We start from the raw sequence: 22011 nt of genomic DNA, 5'->3' as shown, positions 1-22011 counted from the left end.
AAATAGATAAGTGTTTATATTGATGGCTCAAAACAGTATGACAGTAAAAAAGGGTATATAGCTGTATGCTTTTTATGATAGTCGTATGCTGTTCAAAACTTAGTATATTTCCACTAGTGCAGAGTACCTTCAAAAGGTCGCTGGACCGCGGCTACAGTGTCAGGACTGTTGCTTTTAAAGTGGAGGATAATCCTTTAACATGATATAAGAGTACAATTAGGTCAGGGAGAGAGACAATAGTATGCAGTCAGATTGTATAGATATAGTTCACATATATACTGCTAGATTGCAGTTGCAGTGTTAGACTGTTTAGTGCTCAAACATTCCTCAAACATATAGTTTTAAGTCAAGGAGAGAGGTTTATAGCCAATAGTTAGATAACTGACATATATATCGCTAGAATGCTGCTGTAGTATTTCATTCAGTTAGCGCTCAAAAAGATTCTTTAAGCATAGAAATCAGTCAGGTAAAGATAATATATCACATAGTTAGACTGCATAAATATCGCTCACATTTGCACCGCTCAATTGCGGCTGCAGTATCTGGGTTGTTAGCGCTCAGACCCTCCCTACCTATAACGTACAGTCAAACATGTAGTTAAATTGCATAAGTATGGCTTACATATATACCGCTAAATTGCGGCTGCAGTATTAAGATAATTCAGGCTAAACACATCTCGAAAATATACACAAAGATCTGTGACAGTTGCCGTTTATCACAGAAAATGTTTCTATTTGCAGTCAGAGAAGCTGCGGAGTCTGTGACCTCTGTCAGAAAAAGCAAGTGAACTGTATCTGGATAGTTAGCGCTCAGACCCTCCTCAGATATAACGTACAGTCAAACATATAGTTAAATTGTATAAGTATAACTTACATATATACCGCTAGATTGCGGCTGCAGTATTGAGATAGTTCAGGCACAGCACGTCTCAAACTACACACAAAGGCCCTTATTCTGAATCGGACGGTACGGCCCGCGTGCGGCCGTACCGCCGATGTTTTTAGTCTGCACATGCGCAGAGGTCAATCTGCGCATGTGCAGCCCCATTCGCCGCAGACGTATTTCGTCCGCCGCAAAGGGGGCGTATAGGGGCGTGAGGGGCTTCATACCCTCATTTCCCTATGTATACGCCCCGCGTTTCATGGGCGTTCCCATGCAAACGCGGGGCGTATGCATGCTAATCAGGGTATGACGCCACTGATGGGGGCGGAAAGCTGACGTCGCCGGATGTCAGCTCTCAGCCCCCATACAAGCTATCACACGGACGATTGTCCGTGTGGTCTCAGCTTGCGGGAGCTGCTGTGGCGTGCGGCCCTGCCTTCGATGGTCGACGACCATCGAATGCAGGGGGCAGCTCCCACCATGGTGGAGGCGTACGCCCCACCATTTTTATGCGGATCGCCAGCCGTCCGTGTACGGACGGCCGTGGCGATCCGTCTCGTGGGCGGGGATTGGTTTGTGCGGCCGGAGCACCGTGTGCGGCTCTGGCCGCACCAACCAGAATAAGGGCCAAAGATCTGTGACAGTTGCCGTTTATCACAGAAATTGTTTCTATTTGCAGTCAGAGAATCTGCCGAGTCTGTGACCTCTGTCAGAAAGGAGCAAGTGAACTGCTCTCAGAGAACGAGTGTACAGACTATGATAGTATGGTTAGAACACTGACCGCTGGACCGCGGTTGCAGTGTTTAGACAATTAACGCTCAGTACTCATTTAAGATTTATAGCGGTTAGGTATAGTTACGCTTAGCTCCAACCGGACATCAGTGGCTTTGTTTGCTCGTGCAGGGGTTGAGTAGCATATGCATAGAGACAGGTAGACGCGTTTCGCCCCTCCCACGGGGCTTGATCACATCCTGTCTGAGGTGATGTGGTATCGGGTATTTAACTGTTCTGTGATTCAGTAGGCTAGTTACCAAATTGGATGATTGATACCACTTAAGGAGGATAAGTTCAATAATACCAGAAAATCTATTATAAGCTTTGACATTTAGAGAATAAATATTATTCAGTATTATCATCATTATTTCGGGACAGATAGAGGCAGAAATTGCTCAAGGAATGTCCACATAAGACGTGTATATTTACAAAGAATAAAGGTTGTTTGAGAAGCACTAATTAATTATAATTGACCCTTTATGTACATAGAAAGTATTCATTAAATGTTCTAATAGATTATTTTCATGGGTTGTTTTCTATTAATTGTACTCAATATTTATTATATTTGTTACATTTAAAATAAATTAATATTGAATGGTCTGAAAAAGAAATAAGAAGTGAAAATATATATATATATATATATATATATATATATATATATATGATGAAATTATGAAGAGAAATATTCTTATTTATATACAGAAATTTTTAATGTGTAATTCACTAGACAAGGAAATGTGATACTCATCCGTGTTAATAAACATTTCATGTATGGTAATAGAGAGACTGTTATAATACAAGAACCCGAAAATTAGGGTAAGGAAGAATGATAAATTAACTGGTACTTGAGAAGAAGATATATATGATAAGGTAGTGGAGTTTAACAGAATCATAGGAATGGAGTGTAATTGATCTGTTCGTTCATACCATTAGGGGACATTGTGTTTAGTGTAAATGTCCAAAAACTTTCTCTTCTAAGAAGCTGGTTGGTGAGATTACCACCTCTGATTCCTAAGTGGATGGTTTCAATTCCAAATGCTCTAAATAGAGTAAGATCTCCTTTATGTTTGAAATGGAAGTGCCGTGCCACTGATGTTAATTGTTTGGATCTGGTCAGGTCTGTGGCAGCGTTGCGAATTGTACCGATGTGTTCAAGGATACGTTGTTTCATCATCCTGCTTGTCATTCCTACATACATGGCGCCACATTTACAGCTTATACAGTAAATCACTCCCTTCGTGCGGCAGGTAATATAATCATGGATTTTATGTTTATTACCATATCTGTCAGTGATTTCTTTTTGCCTTATCATGTACTTGCACGCCTTGCAGACGCCGCATGGGAATGAACCTATTAGTGTGGGATTCCTTGGTTTGGTTCTGGTGTAGTGGCTTGTGACCAGATGGTCTCTTATGTTAGGTGATCTTCTCCAGCTGATTGAAACCTTGTCTCCGATGATCCTGGCCAGGTCGTCGTCGGCCATGAGGACATGCCAATATTTTTGAACACTTTGTTTAATGGTTTTCCATTGTTGGTTAAAGTTGCTAATAAATCTGGGTCCAGATTCTCCAGTATTCAGATCCTTCTTCTCAGGGTTTATGGTGTTATCTGTCTTAAAGATGATGGATTCTCTGTTGGTCTTGCACACTGATTTTTGGGCTTTCTTAAGGGACCTGTTGCTGTATCCCCGATCTTTAAGTCTGCTGGTGAGTTCGTCGCATTGTTGTTTAAAGACCCCCTCATCTGATACATTTCTTCTTAGTCTGAGGAATTCCCCTTTGGGGATATTTTCCACTGTTGGGGGGAAATGGTGGCTAGTTTGATGTAGCACGCTGTTCGTAGCTGTGCTTTTTCTGAATAGTTTTGTTTCCAGTTTACCATTAATTCCCTTGTAAATTTTTAGATCTAAGAAGGAGATTTCAACATCACTGATCTCAGAGGTGAGTTTAAGATTAAGGTCATTCGAGTTGAGTATATCCAGGAAATCCTCCAGTAGATCTTTACCACCATCCCATATCAGTATTATATCATCAATATAACGGTTCCACATGCTGATATGCTTTGAATATTCCTCATATTCCTCCTCGATCCATTGATAACTATAGATTACTGTACTTACATATATATATGTAAATACCTAAGAGTGCCCCCACAACGAGTCTTCTTTTTCTCCATGTGACCAAACGAGTCCAGGGCTGCAGCCAGTTATATCACTACTGCTCGTGCCAATTGTTCTTCACTGCACAGGTGTGATCGGGTTACAGAACATACAGCCTCATGGCTGCAAATGGTTCCCCTGTCACATCTCTCCTGCTCCTAGAACACACAGTGTAAAAGTGTACGAGGAAGCCAATGTACCAGTCCTCACTGAAGAAACGCATCCCCATGACAATACAGTATATCAGGGTTGCCGACTTTAAGATTCTCCTCTCCGGGAGAAGCACGGAGAGGAGAGATTCAGCAGCCACTCAGGGGGCGGGGCTTGCGAGTGACATCACTAAGTCCTGCCCCCATGCTGTTAAAGCAGCTAATTCACGGATCTCCATGGAGGGGGCGGGGCTAAAATGACGCGATTGTGTCATTTTAGCTCCGCCCCCTCCTCTGAGACCCGAGGATTGCTGCATTTTAATGCCGCGATCCGGGGGTCAGCGGGGGTCCCCCCTGAATCCGGGAGGGTTGCCCACCCTTCCGGGGGGCGGGGAGGGGGACAAGATTTTCGGGAGACTCACGGAAATTCCGGGAGGGTCGGCAACCCTGCAGTATATCCCCACCCCATAAGTCACAGTTAGGATGGTGCTTGCTGAGGAATCTGCAATTCATTTGCTGTGTGCCACCCAGAGCTTTAGAGATGAGGAAACAAAGCTTAATTGTTGTCTCATGGGACCACAAAACCTTATCTCGCATTGGGCCAGATGTATCAAGCTTCAAAAATGTGATAACATGGGGAGTGGTAAAGAGCCAGCCAATCACCTCCAACCTGTCATTTTTCAAACCCAGCCTGTTACATGGCAGGTAGGAGCTGATTGGCTGGCTGTTTATCACTCTCTGTTTTATCCCGTTTGAAGATTGATACATCTGGCCCGTTGTAGCTGAGTCACTTTGATGCTTTCTGGCAAATCCAGATGTGCTTTGATGCAGTCTCTCTAATAATGGCTTCTTTCTAGCCACCCTCCCATACAGGACAGTTGTGTGCAGAGCTTTTCATATTGCTGACTGGTGCTTTCTCACTCGCACCTGAGGCACTGAGCTCTGTAGGTCCTCCTATAATAATAGTCGGCTACCCTGTGGGTCCCTCACTAGTCTCCTGGCTCTACCGCTGACTTGTGATGGGCGGCTTGGTCTAGGCAGCACCTGGGCAGCAGGACATAGCTTCCATTTCACCACTGATCCTACAGTGGGACATCAGAGCACTTGGCCTTTATTATTGGCTATTATCTTGTAGCCTTTCCTGCCTTGGGCATGTCTATAACTTTATCTGTTAGGTGAATAAAATGCTCCTTGGTCTCCAGTCTCACAGCTTTCCTTCACATTCTCCACCTGACCAATGTGATTTCAATGAAAGGGAGTTTGTCCATACATATTATTAAGGTACTTGTTTCCTAGCACGGCGCCCGTCGTGGGTGATCACATACCTTAAGTTAAGGTAACTTAGGGTATGCGATGGACGCGACCGACGTGATATTTGGCTATTTTTAGCCTTTATTGCCGGCAAAGAGAAAATCGCGTTGATCGCGTCCATCGCATGGCGTTATAATGGCACGCGTTCGACCGACGCGATCAACGTGATATTACATAGGGAGCAATGTTAAATTAGCCGGCTATTACAAAATCACGTTGATCGCGTCCATCGCATGCCATTATAATGGCATGCGATGCGACCAACGCGATTTTACATAGGGAACAATGTTAAATGGGCCAATGATCCAGATTTTTGATTGTATAGGCACCCTAATGGGTAATGTGTATGTTAAATGCCCCCCCATTGTTAATGGGAACCCACGATTAACGCCAACCCGAAGCGTGGAGAGCATAGCGAGCCTGCAAGGGGAGGCGGTACGCGTCCTACGACCTGTTCATACCCCGCGAGGGGACGCGTAATACCTGTGAAGTAATGCGCGTCCGCTAGCCACGCTTTGGGCTCGGTGGATCGCTGCGCTCGCCACACTGTATAAAGTCAACTCCACGCCGACGTGGATAGTGGGGGTATGAAAAGGTCAGAGGACGCGTACCGCCGCCCCTCGCGTGCTCGCTATGCTCGCCACGCTTCGGGTTGGGGTTGATCGTGGGGTGCCGTTAACAATAGAGGGGCATTTCACCCATGAGGGTGGGTATACAATGAAAATTGGAGTCTGGGGGGCATTTTACATTGGGGCCAATGTAAAATCGGGTCTCAGGGACCATTTTACATTGGTTCCAATGTAAAAAATCGCGTTGATCGCGTCGATCACATCGCATGCGATTTGGTTGCATGCGATGCGATCGACACAATTTTTGGGATCCCGATGGATGCAATTAAAATTGCTGGCGCCCTGCTAGGAAACAAGTACCATTATTAAAATGAATATTGTATTATATCAGATAACAATCTCCTGTTTATATTGGAACAGGGTTATTTATACTCAAAGGTCATACATATGATAAACTCATTATTGTATAAGTCTATCAAAAATCTACGCAATAAGAATAATTGTAACCTACAATCAACAGCAACAACATCAGCAGCAACTGGTTTAGGTAAGCAGAGCAAACCCAAGCCTACAAGGCTTATTCTGGCAGGGTGATGGCTTGGCGCAGTAAGGGGTCACAGCAACATTCTGTGGCTTCTGATTTATATTCTGTTCCCCAGTGGCACCAGGTTGTCTTTATAGGTGCCGGATGACTGAGCGGCAGTCAGGATTCCGACAGTAATTACATCGACGTCGGAATCCCGACTGCTAAACCCCTGACAGACGGGCAGCGGCTATTCTCCCTCGTGAGGGTTACTGTGTAACATCCATTTGCAGGCCCTGCGAGGGAATAGACCTTGCGAATGGGTGGTGGCCGGGCCACCATTTGCAAGACCGGGTTTGGTGGGCTCGCAAGGCTGTGAATTTGCAGCCTTGTGAATCAACCAGAATAACCCCTTTATCTGTAGTGTTATGTGGTGTGCGTCTACAGGGCCTCCAAATCCAATGTTTCTGCAGTCACAAAACACAAAACACCAGTCAGAGTACAAATAATTATTTATATTTTGGGGATTTATATGCAGACAAGATATATATATATATTTTACTTCAGACCCAAAGAACAGGGTAAGAGGAAGGGGATAACAGTGCAAGGAGAGTAGCAAGGGAAATATAAATACAAATTGGGAAATTTAATAAAAACAAATATTAAAAATGCTTTGAGCTCATAGGTCCAGCTAAAATGGCAGTTTAACCCTTCCAATACTATAGGCCTGGACCTCCAGTCATGGAAGGGTTAAAATGATACAATGCGATTAGTGTCTTATTAACTGTAAGAAAACCATACTTACAGGATTGTAACATTAAGAGCAGAAATGACGCCAGAAAGACCGATCGGGGGTCTGGTATCTGGGTCCGTAATAATAAAGTCACCACTTCATCTGTTTGCACAGCGCTGGCGCGCCGCGTGCCCAGTTTAGGGAGCGCAGATTCACCATCTGGCACTAATCACTGCCCCCCTTCTTTTTGAGGCACAAGCCATGTTAAGATTAAGTGCACTTTTGTGGTGAGAATTAAATACAAAACAAACAAGAACAAAAAAAAAAAGGATTCACATAAAATACAATAGAGCACAAAGATATCTCAGTAATGTAAAACGGCTTGTGCAGCCTCTGGCTTAGTGGCAGCAGCTAACAGGTCAGACTGCTGAGCTACACAGCTTGCGGAGATGGTTAACAACAATCGGAGATGGGGTCTTCCTGGTAACTTCAATCAAGGATTGGGAGGGTCACAGATAAAGGGAAGGTTTGTAATAGAATCATACATAACATTTAACATACAGAAAATCAATCACATTTTTCTTGCGTGGGGATAGTTCCCTGTGTCTCCAGTGTGATGGTTTACTGATTTCCAGTTGTGCCCAGTTGATTCCAGTGCTGCTTGGTTTGGTCCAGTGTTGCACATCCAGTGAGGGGTTTGGGTCACCCCGCGACTGCCCGCAGTCTGGGGGGCATGGAGGGGGAGGGGCACGGGCACGTTTTCTGTGCCCAACGAAAAAAAAAAAAAAGGAAAACATTTTTTTTTTTCCCAGCTGTTCAACGAGTGCGTCAGTCGCCGAGTCGGTAAAAACTGAAATAATAGTCTGTAACTTGTGAAGGATCCAGAGAAGTGTCATAGCATCCTGCTGCTCCCTGAGAGACAGAAAGAGGGACAGTTAGAGAAGACTCCTGCGTATGAGGCATGAACACTGCACAAGTATCAGACAATAGAGGGGGATGTCAGGTGCTAGAAGGCGCATTTATTGCCTAATGACCTTACACTAATACTGGCAATGTAGCATAATCGGTGTCTGGATTCTGGGAAGACAGGCGCAGTGTAACCCAAGCCGATGGCTGCGTATTGGTTGTAAATGCACTAAGGACACTGGTGAGTAGATCGGAACAGCTTACCGGAGGTGACACCTGCAGGTGAAAGGTGAAATCCTGGGAGGGAAACAACTGGAGAGACCATAAGTGGTACGATGATGGGATCGGCTGGGTACACGCTCCAGAGACCTGGGGGAGAGAAAAAGTTTCCATCAACTCCCATTACATTTACTACCAGGAGTACATACATATAATACTACATTTTATTAGCAGCTTATAGTCTCTGATCATGCTATTGCAAATGCCTGTAGCAGCCAGGGTCTATGGTACCATAGCAGGAATCTGGCGGCTTTAGGACCCTTGCCATATGCTGTCTAGCTAGCCCTAGGGTGCTCAGCACAGGCCGGAGACTTACAATGGTCTATGACACAGGTCTTCAACCTGTGGCCCTCCAGATGTTGTGGAACTACATGTCCCAGCATGCCCTGACAGTTTTGGCATGCTCTTATAGGAAAAAAATGTGGCAATGCATGTTGGAACATGTAGTTTCACAACATCTGGGGGGCCATTGAAGATCCATGGTCTATGATATATTTGGGAGAACCATTTCACCTTGTGTGGAGCAGAGCATAGAAACTTAAGTGACAGCTCTGTTGAACAGCCTAAAACTTACCTTCATCTGCACTTTAGCATACTCTGAGTTGCTTGCAGCTTTACGGAACTGTGAACATTGGGTCAGGGCTAAAAAAAGGGCAAAAGCGCTTATTTAGAGTTTAAGATTTGTAAGTTTGTTTGCATATTATTGCGCAATAATATAGATATTTAAGCACTTAGGTGTTACAGCAAAAGGTTGAATAGAGAGTTATTAAATGGTACAGATATTTGAATGTGTTCAATTTAAAGTGATTAATTACGAGTACAATAAGAATGTTCATTGGTTGTAACATAGGCCCTTATTCTAATTCGGACGGTACGGCCCGCGTGCGGCCGTACCGCCGATGTTTTTAATCTGCACATGCGCAGAGGTGAATCTGCGCATGTGCAGCCCCCTTCGCCGCAGACGTATTTCGTCCGCCGCAAAGGGGGCGTATAGGGGCGTGAGAGGCATCATGCCCTCATTTCCCTATGTGTACGCCCCGCGTTTCATGGGCGTTCCCATGCAAACGCGGGGCGTATGCATGGTAATGAGGCCATGACGCAACTCATGGGGGCGGAAAGCTGACGTCGCCGGATGTCAGCTTTCAGCCCCCATACAAGCTACCACACGGACGATTGTCCGTGTGGTCTCAGCTTGCGGGAGCTGCCGCGGCGTGCGGACCTGCCTTCGATGGTCGACGACCATCGAATGCAGGGGGCAGCTCCCAACATGGTGGAGGCGTACGCCCCGCCATTTTCATGCGGATCGGCAGCCGTCCGTGTACGGACGGCCGTGCCGATCCGTCTTGTAGGCGGGGATTCGTCTGGTGCGGTCGGAGCCGCATATGCGGCTCAACCGCACCAACCAGAATAAGGGCCATAATACAGTAGAATTGTAGAATACATTTGTTTACTGTAAGAAAACATCTAATCAGTCGTTCTTCTCTGCGGGCGTCCTCGGAGATTTGCATAGTCTCCGAGGTGCTCGTAGCGGGGTGGGCATACAGTAGGCGGGCAGGGGGCCTTCGCAGGGTTTCCTGGGCGTACTCACAAAAATATTGGATGCACCCAGGAAATGCTGGGCATCAGCAAGTGAACGGGGGTGGCTACTTGCCTTCTGGGGGCCGGCAGCAGACGTCACGAATGTCAGCTGCCCACAATGTTCACGGAGCAGGGTGCCACTAAATAAAGTCACCAGGGAGTGAGCGCTTCAGAAATCGACCATCGAATGATTTTGGGAAAATATGCGAATAGCGGGGTGTGGGCATTTGGGCGGTGCTACAAAGCTCACAAAGAAGCAAAATAACACTGCTTTGCCAGCCAACCAGAATAAGGGCCATACTGCTTATTAATGGGTGCAAGAATAGTGTAGCCCTGGCAGAAACAATGGTTAAGCATAGAGAACCCCAAGTAGGCATCGGCCTGGCTGCGTTCCCATGGGAATGCCCAGCATTTCATAGAGACGCCCATGCCACTTTCATGGAGGAGAAACATCCTCCGGTGCGTGACAGCACTTGATGCTCTGATGAAGTGAACTATTAGGGGGAGCAGGCAAGAAACCGAATGGACATTCCAAACTACATAATCTACATATGCGATGGTCAGTGGGATGTACCGCCAATGCTTTGTACATCCCGTCCAGAAAGAGAGAGAGTTGGGGCAGAGAGAGAGAGACTGGACACACTTGTCGGCATAAGCAGGCAGCAGACGGAACACATGAATTCCCCCCCTGACTCTGCAACACCCCAATTGCTGGCTCAATAATCCTGGCTGGTACACACTTTTGCAGAAGAAAATCAACGAAATAAAAATGTATTGTTTGTGGGGGAAACAATTGTTGTCACTGATTTTCATTTTGTCTTTGACTGATCTTCCTTACCCATTGCATTGGCAGGTCTCAGTATCATATCCGCCACAGACGGCTCCTAGTTATTTTTGATCTGTCCGACAGCCGGCGCTTACCTGTTCGCTAGGCTGGAAGTATATGCAGCTTAGCGAACAGGACTGAATCAGGCCTCTTTATCTGTCTGTGCTCATGGTCGCCATCTCTCTCTACAGATCTCACACACTCTCCCTCTGCCCCAGGTTAATGGCTGTGAGGGGTAAGGAGACAGGAGGGAAGAAGGACACAGAAAACCTATATGTTACCTAACAACTCGATAAAAAAACCTCGATAATGGAAATGCTGTAGATGTGATTTTCCTAGATTTCGCTAAAGCATTTGATACTGTCCCACACAAGAGATTGATTAATAAAATGGAGAACCTAGGATTGGGTGAAAATATCTGCAGATGGGTAGGGAATTGGCTATGTAATAGAGAACAAAGAGTGGTTGTGAATGGTGCCATATCAGATATGATACCGGTACTAAGCGGAGTGCCCCAGGGTTCGGTTTTGGGGCCCATTTTGTTTAACATTTTTATTAACGATATTGGGATAGGGTTACTCAGCAATGTATCCATCTTTGCGGACGATACAAAACTTAGCAAAGTCATCAAATCACCAGAAGATGTCACCATGCTTCAAAATGATCTTGCAATTCTAGATGAGTGGGCAAAAAAATGGAAGATGAGGTTCAATGTAGATAAATGTAAGGTTATGCACCTTGGGAGACACAACCAGTGTGCAAGTTACAACCTTAGCGGAGAGGAACTGGGTAATTCCATACTTGAAAAGGATCTAGGAGTCCAAATAGACAGCAATCTAGGATGTAGTGCCCATTGTAATGTTGCTACAAAAAAGGCCAACAAAATTCTGGCATGTATTAAGAGGGGAATGGAAACTAGGAACTCAAGGGTAATTATGCCACTATATAAAGCATTGGTGAGACCTCACCTAGAGTACGGAATACAGTTCTGGGCCCCACACTATAAAAAGGACATCATAGAATTAGAAAAAGTCCAAAGGCGAGCAACAAAGCTTATTAGGGGAATGGAGAATTTAAGCTACGGGGAGAGATTAAGCAATTTGGGACTATTTACATTAGAAAAGAGACGTTTAAGGGGGGACATGCTCAACATGTACAAGTATATCAAGGGCCAATATAAGGAACTGTCACACACCCTATTTTCTACTAGAAAGGAATCTAGGACGCGAGGGCATGAGTATAGATTAGAAAAAAAAAGATTTAATTCAGCTAGTAGAAAGAATTTCTTTACGGTCAGAACAGTCAAACTCTGGAACTCTCTTCCCAGAGAGGTGGTAACGGCTGGCTCATTAAATGCGTTCAAGGCAAAGTTGGAAAAACATTTACTGGAGAAAAACATCCATGGGTACAAATAAGAAATATAATTTGTCTGTAAAATACCAGAACCTACCAAATCAGCAATGGATATCTATACCAGGTTGAACTAGATGGACGCAGGTCTTTTTTCAACCTTACCTACTATGTAACTATGTAACTCACCTCTGATATAATGCTAGAACAGGTCCAGGTGCAGCACATATTCGGTGTACACATAGGTGGCCGGCTGCTCACCCGTTGTACTCGTGTAGACCTGGGTAACATAGATAAAGGTTATTACTGCACTATTCACACAATACTGACTATAGTGCACAACCTAGGGGTCTAGTTACTAACATGCAGCAATAAGGTGGATTGTCTATTACCTATTATTGGGGCAACAGAAACTCACTTATTGCCACCATCAGAGAAAGGTGACTAAGATCTGGGACTTAAAAATACTTTCTACCTCACTCTTCCCAACTGCTTTAAATGTAATAATAAAATACATTTTTAACCAATTTATCATCTTTTTTTCATGGATTTTTGTAAGAAACACCCTTTCAGCATTTTATATGTGGAAATGGGAAACAGGGACAGAGGGGCGCACAATCACTGTACTATAGTGTTCTCAGATCTAGTCCTCTGCATACACTGGCAGTGCATGTTTTCCATATGTCCTTGCTGGAGCACAGGCATATTCATTACTCACTGACACATTATAAAATATCTACAGATGATTCTTAGGATTTCACTTGTGTTTCTGTGAGGAGACCTGTAAATTGTGCGACGTTAGCTTGTCCCAAGAACTGGAAATGGGAAGCAATGCTCCTCTATAAGAAATGAATGTTACAGTAAGGGGGTCATATTGTTCATTTGCACCCCCACGTGGTCCAGCGATGGTTTTTTTCCGTGCATGCGCATAATGAATTATGCGCATGTGCAGGGTCCCTGGGCGACTGAACTCAGCGACTGATCAGTTCACACTGACCAATGTGGGCCAGGGGAGTGGGGCAGCAGAGTAGGGTGTCCACCATGGGAATGCTCAGCATTTCATGGCCGTCCCTATGGGATTGCGTGCAGCAGGTGGTGTGCCAGGGTTGGACGGCTGACGTCACATGACGTCGGGCAGGCAGATGACGTCAGCCGTCCGTCCTGGTTTCGGCCGGCCACTGACTTATATTTGCGTGGCCTGGATCAGTCAATCGATGGTCGGTGATCATCAAATGATTTCTCCTGCTGCGGGCACATGAGAGGGTATGTGTATTCGTGACACTTCCCCTCGCATGGTTGCAAGGTGATACGGTGGCGATTCGGCAGGGGCAGGCCCTCTGGGACTCGGTACGCTGCGAGTTTCACAGCTTACCGAGTCAACCAGAATCAGGGCCTAAGTGTAGAGATGGTGATGTGTTATATGTGTTATATAAAATATCTCTCAATAATCCATCTATGCCAAATCACTTCAGTCAGACACAAAGCCCTCTGACTGGCTCACTGGTCACCAAAGGCTATCCGCTTACGCAGCACTTTCCCAGTTACAGGAAGAACACTATACACGTGTATCCAGACCGTCCAATAGGACCCTTCCATCAGGTACAGAAAGCTCTGCTCCCGGACTTCCCAGGTGCAGTTACCTGCAGTGAAACAGCTTTCTCATCAATTATCTAGTTCAACACAGGTGACTACAATCATAAACAGGGGGAAGCCCAAGAGCAGATCCTCTTGTACCTGATGGAAGGGGTCGTGCTGGGGGATCTGTTATTCCCCCACTCCCATCCCTAACTCTACTCTCACATGTCAATACAGACAAAAGTAAAACAGTAGGGATGGCCATTCACGATCGATGATTCGAAATCATCGATGGTTCATGGCCAATGTCGAATACTTTAGCCATCGATGGGGGAGAACCAGATGCTTTCCCTCCATCGATGGAACAGTAAAACGATGTTTGCTTTATTTTTTCAAAGCCCCGGGACACAGAGCATAGCTCTGCCCCCTGACACCAGCGAAGCCATGTCCCCCGTGTTTTGATTGGCCCACAGGCCAATCAATCAAACACAATGGATGACCATCGATATGTGAAAATATTGATGGTCATCATTGCATAGTTTAGCACTATCGATGGCAATGGCAACAACGGCCATCCCTATAAAACAGATATTTTAGTAGATGTATTTAAAAGTGAAAAAACATAGGCACCTGATTATCACTACCCCGGAGGGCTGTATTCTATTGTATTATGTTGGTGAAATAGTTACAGCCATACATTTATGTACATTTAATGTTCCTTTCCTGCAGTTAGATTATAAATTAGGAACATGTACATAGGATCTCACTGAAATTAGGCACAAATAACATTATCAGGGTAAGTTATAGCAACTTAGAAATCCTAAAAATAAAATTAGGCCCATTAGCATGGATACTATAGAGTGTATATGGGAGAGCAGCAAGCTGGTCACATGACCCAAGCTATACACTTTCATAGCTGAGAGTGGCAGTTATTTTCCAACTGGCATCTCTGCAGCAGACAGCATCAGAGGAGGAAGCAGCAGCGCAAGCAGAGGATTGAGAAGGGGAGAAAAAGCGATTTCAGGAGACAGAAAGCCAATTACTGGATCAGGTGAACCCGTCGTAAGACGCAGAAGCCGAATCAGGAGAGGTAAGTAAACTTATTGGATCAGGTGTACCCGTCGGAAGACGCAGGAGCCAGATCAGGAGAGGTAAATCGACTTATTGGATCAGGTGTACCCGTCAGAAGACGCAGGAGCCAGATCTGGAGAGGTAAGTCAACTCATTGGATCAGGTGTTCCCGTCGGAAGACGCAGGAGCCGGATCAGCAGAGGTAAGTTGACATATTGGATCAGGTGTACCCGTCGGAAGATGCAGGAGCCGGATCAGAAGATGGAGGAGATGGTCGGGAAGAAGAGGAGAAGGAAGGAGACCTCAAGAAGGCCTGAAAAGGAAGCACCTGAGGAGGAACCCAGCGGCAAGATACAGAAGACAGACCAGAACACAGAGGAGATGGCCGGAAAGAAGAAGTGCAGGAAGGAGACATCAAGAAAGCCTGAAAAGGAAGCACCTGAGGAGTCCAGCAGCAAGATGCAGGAAAAAGACCAGAAGACAGTGAACAACACTTCATCAAGAAAATCCAGAGAGGAGGAATCGCTGGAAGAAAGAAAGAGAGCGGCAAGCGAGGCTAAAGACCCGGATGAAGATCAGCCAAGACCAGGTAAGCGGAAATGTAGTTGGATGTCCTTGCACTGTAGTTCATTTTCATATTGGCAAAGTTGAATATTGTTTATATAAAAAAAAATATAAATAATGTTTTATATGTAATTTATATTCACTTCATTGGTTACTACAGTTATTCAGATAAAGACAGTCTAAAAAAAATGGATTAGTAAAACTACTGTAATATTTATGGAGAAAGGTGCACAACTACAAAGGTGCTGTAACCTACAGTATAGCTCAGTTTGGTGACAGGCATATGCCGGCATTCGCAGTGTCATTTACACAATGAAAACACAGTATGAATGTTCTTCTACCTTTACCTAGCCTAATCCTAACATTACTATTATTATTACTTTATTAACCCCACACCCAAATATCAGGGGGTTTACAGAATAGCTCTAGGTTTACTGGCACTAAAGGTGGTAATACCCAGGATGGCGGTGCCTGCATTTATACGTGACAGCCCAACCCCCCTGGGGAAGACAGCCATGGTGATAACTGGAGAATGTAGGGCTGGTGTCACCCGGTGTAATGACTCATGGGGGGAAATTTACTAAGATGTGTATGCTACTTCACATGTGATGTTGCTATAGGCAACCAATCAGAATCTACTTCTTCTTTATTTAGCATCCTCTAAAAGACATGATCTGATTGGTTGCACATCACATGTGAAGTAGAATACACATCTTAGTAAACCCCCCCCCTCCCCCCATGGTGTCATGGCGGTTTTTTCCCTCCATTTAATTATGGACTTGGTACAATATTAGATATTTAATCTAAAGTAATGTATGTTAACATGAATTTCACATATAGGAATACAGATGCAAACCCTTTCAGGCTGTTTATAGGACAACAAAACGCATAATATCCCGTGTCAAACTTGGACATGAAGGGCCCATCAGGCAAATGTAATGACATATATAAGGGTGGGTTTTTCGGGAGGAGTTGCGCCGTGGACTATATATGGTAACCCTGCTGCAATGAGTGTGGAGGTATACTACCAGTACCTTTTGTTAATCTGTGGGGGGGGGGTTTCACCTTACGGTGTACACTCTGCGCTAAGGGTATACCTTTTGGAAATGTTTGTCGAGGTTATATATCTCCTATATTGATACAATCACCACTATTAGTTTCTCTTTGAAAGAATAATAATTTTTATTTAAATGTACATGCGTATTTTAATTAAAACACAAAACACGGAATATAATAGGTAGTTTTAAAAGGCATTAATTGCCTAAATAAAATAATATAAAAAAATTTATGTAAAAAACATGCACATGTAGATTATCTATGCATACGTGGGCTCTAGTACCGGTATACACATACAGAGGGGTATACAAACAGGGAGACACACTGGGGGTAATTGTCCTCAGCAATTGGTCCAATTCATATATGGGCAATAATATGATAAAACAAGTCTCCGTTTAGAGTGGATTATCCACTATAGCTTGATACCTGATTCTCCGATGGGGTAAAGGTAACTTGGAAGTGTCTGCCGGCAGACTCCTGTTAGTATCCTCTTGACCAGAGGAATACTCAGCAGGTCCAGGTGCAGCGATGTGTCAACTAGTTTCACCAGGTAACTGGCTTCTTCAGGATGATCGTCCTGAAGAAGCCAGTTACCTGGTGAAACTAGTTGACACATCGCTGCACCTGGACCTGCTGAGTATTCCTCTGGTCAAGAGGATACTAACAGGAGTCTGCCGGCATACACTTCCAAGTTACCTTTACCCCATCGGAGAATCAGGTATCAAGCTATAGTGGATAATCCACTCTAAACGGAGACTTGTTTTATCATATTATTGCCCATATATGAATTGGACCAATTGCTGAGGACAATTACCCCCAGTGTGTCTCCCTGTTTGTATACCCCTCTGTATGTGTATACCGGTACTAGAGCCCACGTATGCATAGATAATCTACATGTGCATGTTTTTTACATAAATTTTTTTTATATTATTTTATTTAGGCAATTAATGCCTTTTAAAACTACCTATTATATTCCGTGTTTTGTGTTTTAATTAAAATACGCATGTACATTTAAATAAAAATTATTATTCTTTCAAAGAGAAACTAATAGTGGTGATTGTATCAATATAGGAGATATATAACCTCGACAAACATTTCCAAAAGGTATACCCTTAGCGCAGTGTACACGGTAAGGTGAAACCCCCCCCCACAGGCGAATGTAATGGTTGGCATCTATTGTAGCTTAATGCCATTACAAATGTACTACAGGCGATGTGATTAGTGCCAGAACGGTATGGCCAGTAACTACAGGATTAGCTCAGAGGAATTGGCTTGGTCACTAGAACCCCAGGCAATCCTTTTGATCACTAGCAATAATTTACCGGCTTAAATTTGCATGAGAATGCATCACTACCAGTTCCTCAAAACACATAAATGAACATGCTCCATTCCTACAATATCAAATAGGCACTATTCAGTTACGCAACTAAATTATTAAACTCAAAAGTGATCAAGGTGCAGGGCAATACTGTGTCTGAAGTCTGAGGGCACATAGAAAACATTGGTGGTAGGTGTAGAAGGACAGAAAGCCTACACAAGCAGAGGGAAGGGCTAAGGCACTGCTGTTAACAAGGGAAGGGCAGAGAGCCTGGATCAGACAGAGCCCGAGAGTCCAAACCACACAGGGATAGAGCAGAGAGACTGAACCAGACAGGGGAAGGGCAGAGAGGCCGGACCAGACAGGGGAAGGGCAGAGAGGCCGGACCAGACGGGAAGGGCAGAGAGGCCAGACCAGACAGGGGAAGGGTAGAGAGGCCGGACCAGACATACGCATGTGCAGGTCTGCCTGGGGAGCTGGGCACAACAGCTCTCCTTATCGGCTGGGGGGGGATTAATACATTTGCCCATAATGGTGCCCGCTTCTCCACGCTATGCAGAAGAAGCGAGACCCATTATTTAAAAAATGTTATGGCCTCCATCATACATCTGCCCCACTGTGTACATTAAAAGTGTAGTTAGGAGCTTGAGGTCACTGTACAATGATGTCTGGCATTTCCGATTAGCTATAAGTATATTCAGCTTTGTAAAACCCTACAGTGTGTTTTATGTTGTGGTCCCAGTATTCCCACTTCAGTTATCATCATATTACTGTGTCTTTAGCTGTTAAACAATAATTTCATAATGTCTCTTACTTTACTCCACAAGGACCAAGCAGCGTCTCACCACCAGACAAGGAGGAACCTCTCTTCATGGACAGGTACAAGATCAGCCGTGAGTTAGGAGAGGGCGGCTATGGAGTGGTCCTGCTGGCGCGTGAGATCTCCACCAAGACGGATGTCGCCATAAAGGTCGTGAACAACGAGGGACTGTCAGAGAGAGAAAAAGAGAAGACAAGGATTGAGACCAGGGCCCTACAATCAACATCTGGGAGCCCCTTCTTAGTACATGGCCTCCTGACCTTCCAGACCGAGAACATCTTGGCATTCGTCATGGACTACGCCAACGGAGGAGACTTATTCGACCTGCTGCAATCAAGAGGGCGTCTTGAGTCTACAGCTGCAACGTAAGATCTATGCATAATCTGGTGTATAACTGTGTGATTGTGTGCAAGACAAAATCCTATAGGAGCTTACAGTCTAGGAAATGAGCAAACACACATACTTACATTCACTGTACAATATATGTTATTCCTTGTTGGACTCCTATCACTTTGGGGTATAGGTATGAAGCAGTGATAAGGAAGTGAGCCAGAAGAGAAGTGGCCCATGGCAACCAATCAGCACTGAAGTAAAGGTGCGTACACACGGTAAGATATAGTGCACAATCTAGCTAGCTAGTTGTGAATAGCATGCTAGATAGTACACTATATCTTCCCGTGTGTACGCCCTATCTGACGTACGATGCACGCTCCCACCGGTCGTCTGGCAGGGAGCTGCTCGGGTGAACATGCAACTCAATTCTGGCTAGAAAGCATAAGATGTATAGTGTAGTATAGCTGGGACGTCATATCGTATGTGATATCTTATGCACACTGTACGTTATTATAAGCACAAATCTTATGCTTCTGACCACTGGGACTTTCCTGGGAAATAGTATACAACATCATACGGAACATAAATCGTACCGTGTGTACGCACCTTAACGCCTGTAATTTGCATAGTATGAAATTATACAGAGTAGCTGATTGGTTGCCATAGACCAATTTTCCTCTGGCTCATTGCTCCTCCCTTATCACTGCTCATACAACTACCCCTTTGCCTTTTCCTACTATGACTTTATCCTACCTGTATTTTCTTTTGCCGTTTCTATAGCTCTTAAGGTGGCCATGCGCTTCTTCTTGCAGCAGAGTATGGCCATCCAGTCCCTTCGGCCGGAACCTTCCCAGGGGGTAGGATCGCATGTGATGTATCGCATACGATCCTTTGCCATGTGATGTATCACATGCGACCCCGCTCCCCGCAGTGGGTCCGAGTTGGAGGTCGGACATGCAGCAGGTACGACCTTTGATCTGATGCACAGTGGACCGCGTATCGGATCAGATGTCAAACACACCCGATTTGGCCACTTTTACACAATTTCTCAGCCCGATCCGTCAGAATCAGGTGAAAAGTAGCCAAATTCGGACTAGTGTATGGGCACCTTTACACTATTCCCCATCCTACACTGTATCTCTCTATCCTGCCCATACACTACGGCTGATTTGGGATGTTACAATATTGATACATTTCTTCTTTAACAGAGTCTTCGCTGCCGAGATCGTGTCCGGTCTCCAGCACTTCCACAGGATGGGCTTCATCCATCGGTAACTAACTTTCTTTCCTTGTTTAAATAAACATAAAATAAAAGGGCTGCATTAGTACTTGTTCTTATTGTGGGAAATAAATCATAGTAGTTACACCCTTATAAACATAACATTACTCTGCGATGCATTCAGTGCTAATATGTGTACTGAGAAATAAGAGGTATGTTAAGATATTTTACTGCCTGCACAGAAGACCCATGTGCAGAAGAACTGGCACTGATGCCATAATATTTGCTATATTCTGCACAGACACAAACTCCATATTTCTGGGGAAGACATATGGCGTTCCAGTCACCCATGCTCGGTGAGCATAAGGGGCAGCCTGGTGCCTCCTCAGCTTTAGGACCGTGTTCATAGCACACACTGCACCCTGGTCTGGCCATGTGGAACAGGCATTTATCAATTAGGAGATGCACTTTTCTACATTTCCAGATGTATCCTCATATAGCCAGCCTCAATCCGCCATGCTGAGTAAGTGCCAGTGAGACCCCAGGTCCCGTGCAACTCTGCCAGCATCCAGCATCTGCCAGCAAATGCCTCTTAGTCACAACATAACACAACTAAGATGCGCCAGGAGACTTTGCCCTAATATGTGTCTGAGGACATATCTGCAGCCTTAGTCACTTACTGTATTATGTATTTCATATACTGTCCATGCAAACAAGTACTTAATGAAGAAATTGTTCCTATTACAGAGACATCAAACCAGAGAACATCCTGCTTCATGACGGCCATATTAAAATCGCCGACTTCGGGCTGGCGTTGGAGAACACACCCAAAACCTCTGGCTACGCTGGAACACGTGGCTACATTGCCCCAGAGGTGAGGCTATAATAAATTAGAGGTCGGCTGTACAGTATAAAGGTGCATGCTACAAACAGTAGCGGCTTTATGTTCTAAATGGCATCTAATCATGATCTGCCTTCACTGACAGCCAATCACAGGTGTTTTCCTACACTGGTGGTTTAGGAGTGGCTGGCTGGGTAATGCAGAGCCAGGGAAATCCCTTTTATCATTTTGCAGAGGTTGTTCATAGTGAACTTTTGTATCTATGGGGATTTTCCAGGTTTGGTTTATACCTTTGACTCCTTTATTGGCACTCCCGAGAATTTTACGGGTTATGCTCCAGTTCACGCTGAGATCAGTGCTGCGCTCGGCTTCAGCAGCTGCCCAACCTTGCCTCCTTCCCCCGGCTGTGTGCGGTGTGACCTTGTAATGTCATCTCACACATAGCCAGGTTCAGGGCCGGGCAGCGGCTGATGGAATGCCCAGCGGCACTGCTCGGCTTTGGGTAATGCAGTGGGGGGGGGGGGGGTGTTGGGAAGCGCTCCCCAAAAAAACTACTACTGAAGGGGTTAACTTACACTACGATGAATAAAAGTGGAATATTTTGTATTGAGTAAATAATAACTGGGTCTCATAGTATTATTGTAATAAACCAATTATCTTGTGATGTAAGTAAGGCTAATGGAACACACTGCATAAAAGAAAAATATAAATCATTGCCTCTGCCTGTATGTATGAAATATATCATGTGTCCCAACCAGGGTGCCAGATGTGTCTTTGTCAGTGTAACATCTGATGGCAGGCGTATTGTGCCCAGATCTGCTCTCCTGTTTATAAAGTGTTATTGAGTGAACTTCTTACCTTTTATTGACAGATCATCAAGCGAGAGCCGTATGATGCGGGAGTGGATTGGTACTCCTTCGGTGTGGTGCTATTCCAGATGACAACAGGAAAATCCCCCGAGGAGTGCCACATCTCGGCTTTGGCGGGCTGTCATCTGTGCCCGAATACAAGAAACATCATTGAAGAGGTGAGTGTCAGACCCACCTTAGCATTCAGCACTAGGTAACAAAGAGGCCATGAACAATGTGTCAGCGTCTGTTATTTATACAGAACCCCCATTCTCTAGTATCAGCCATGTAGTTGTTCTACGAGCGGTCATGTAGCTGTACATGGGGA

At 44.9% G+C, this 22011-nt stretch overlaps 1 long non-coding RNA gene across 1 annotated transcript; it reads right to left on the bottom strand.

Moving 5' to 3' along the window:
• Positions 1-12122: 12122 nt before the first annotated feature.
• On the bottom strand, positions 12123-21785 carry LOC146055186 (uncharacterized). Its single transcript, XR_014468514.1, has 3 exons — positions 21694-21785; positions 18437-20063; positions 12123-12318 (listed from the first exon to the last, which is right to left on the bottom strand). It is a non-coding gene; the product is annotated as an uncharacterized LOC146055186 (long non-coding RNA).
• Between the last annotated feature and the right edge of the window lie 226 nt (positions 21786-22011).

This window comes from Crinia signifera, unplaced genomic scaffold, assembly GCF_055691185.1.
Source record: "Crinia signifera unplaced genomic scaffold, ASM5569118v1 HAP2_SCAFFOLD_335, whole genome shotgun sequence".
NCBI lineage: Eukaryota > Metazoa > Chordata > Amphibia > Anura > Myobatrachidae > Crinia > Crinia signifera.
The sequence above is the reverse complement of the archived record's forward strand: the minus strand, read 5'-3'. Positions and strand labels throughout refer to the sequence as shown.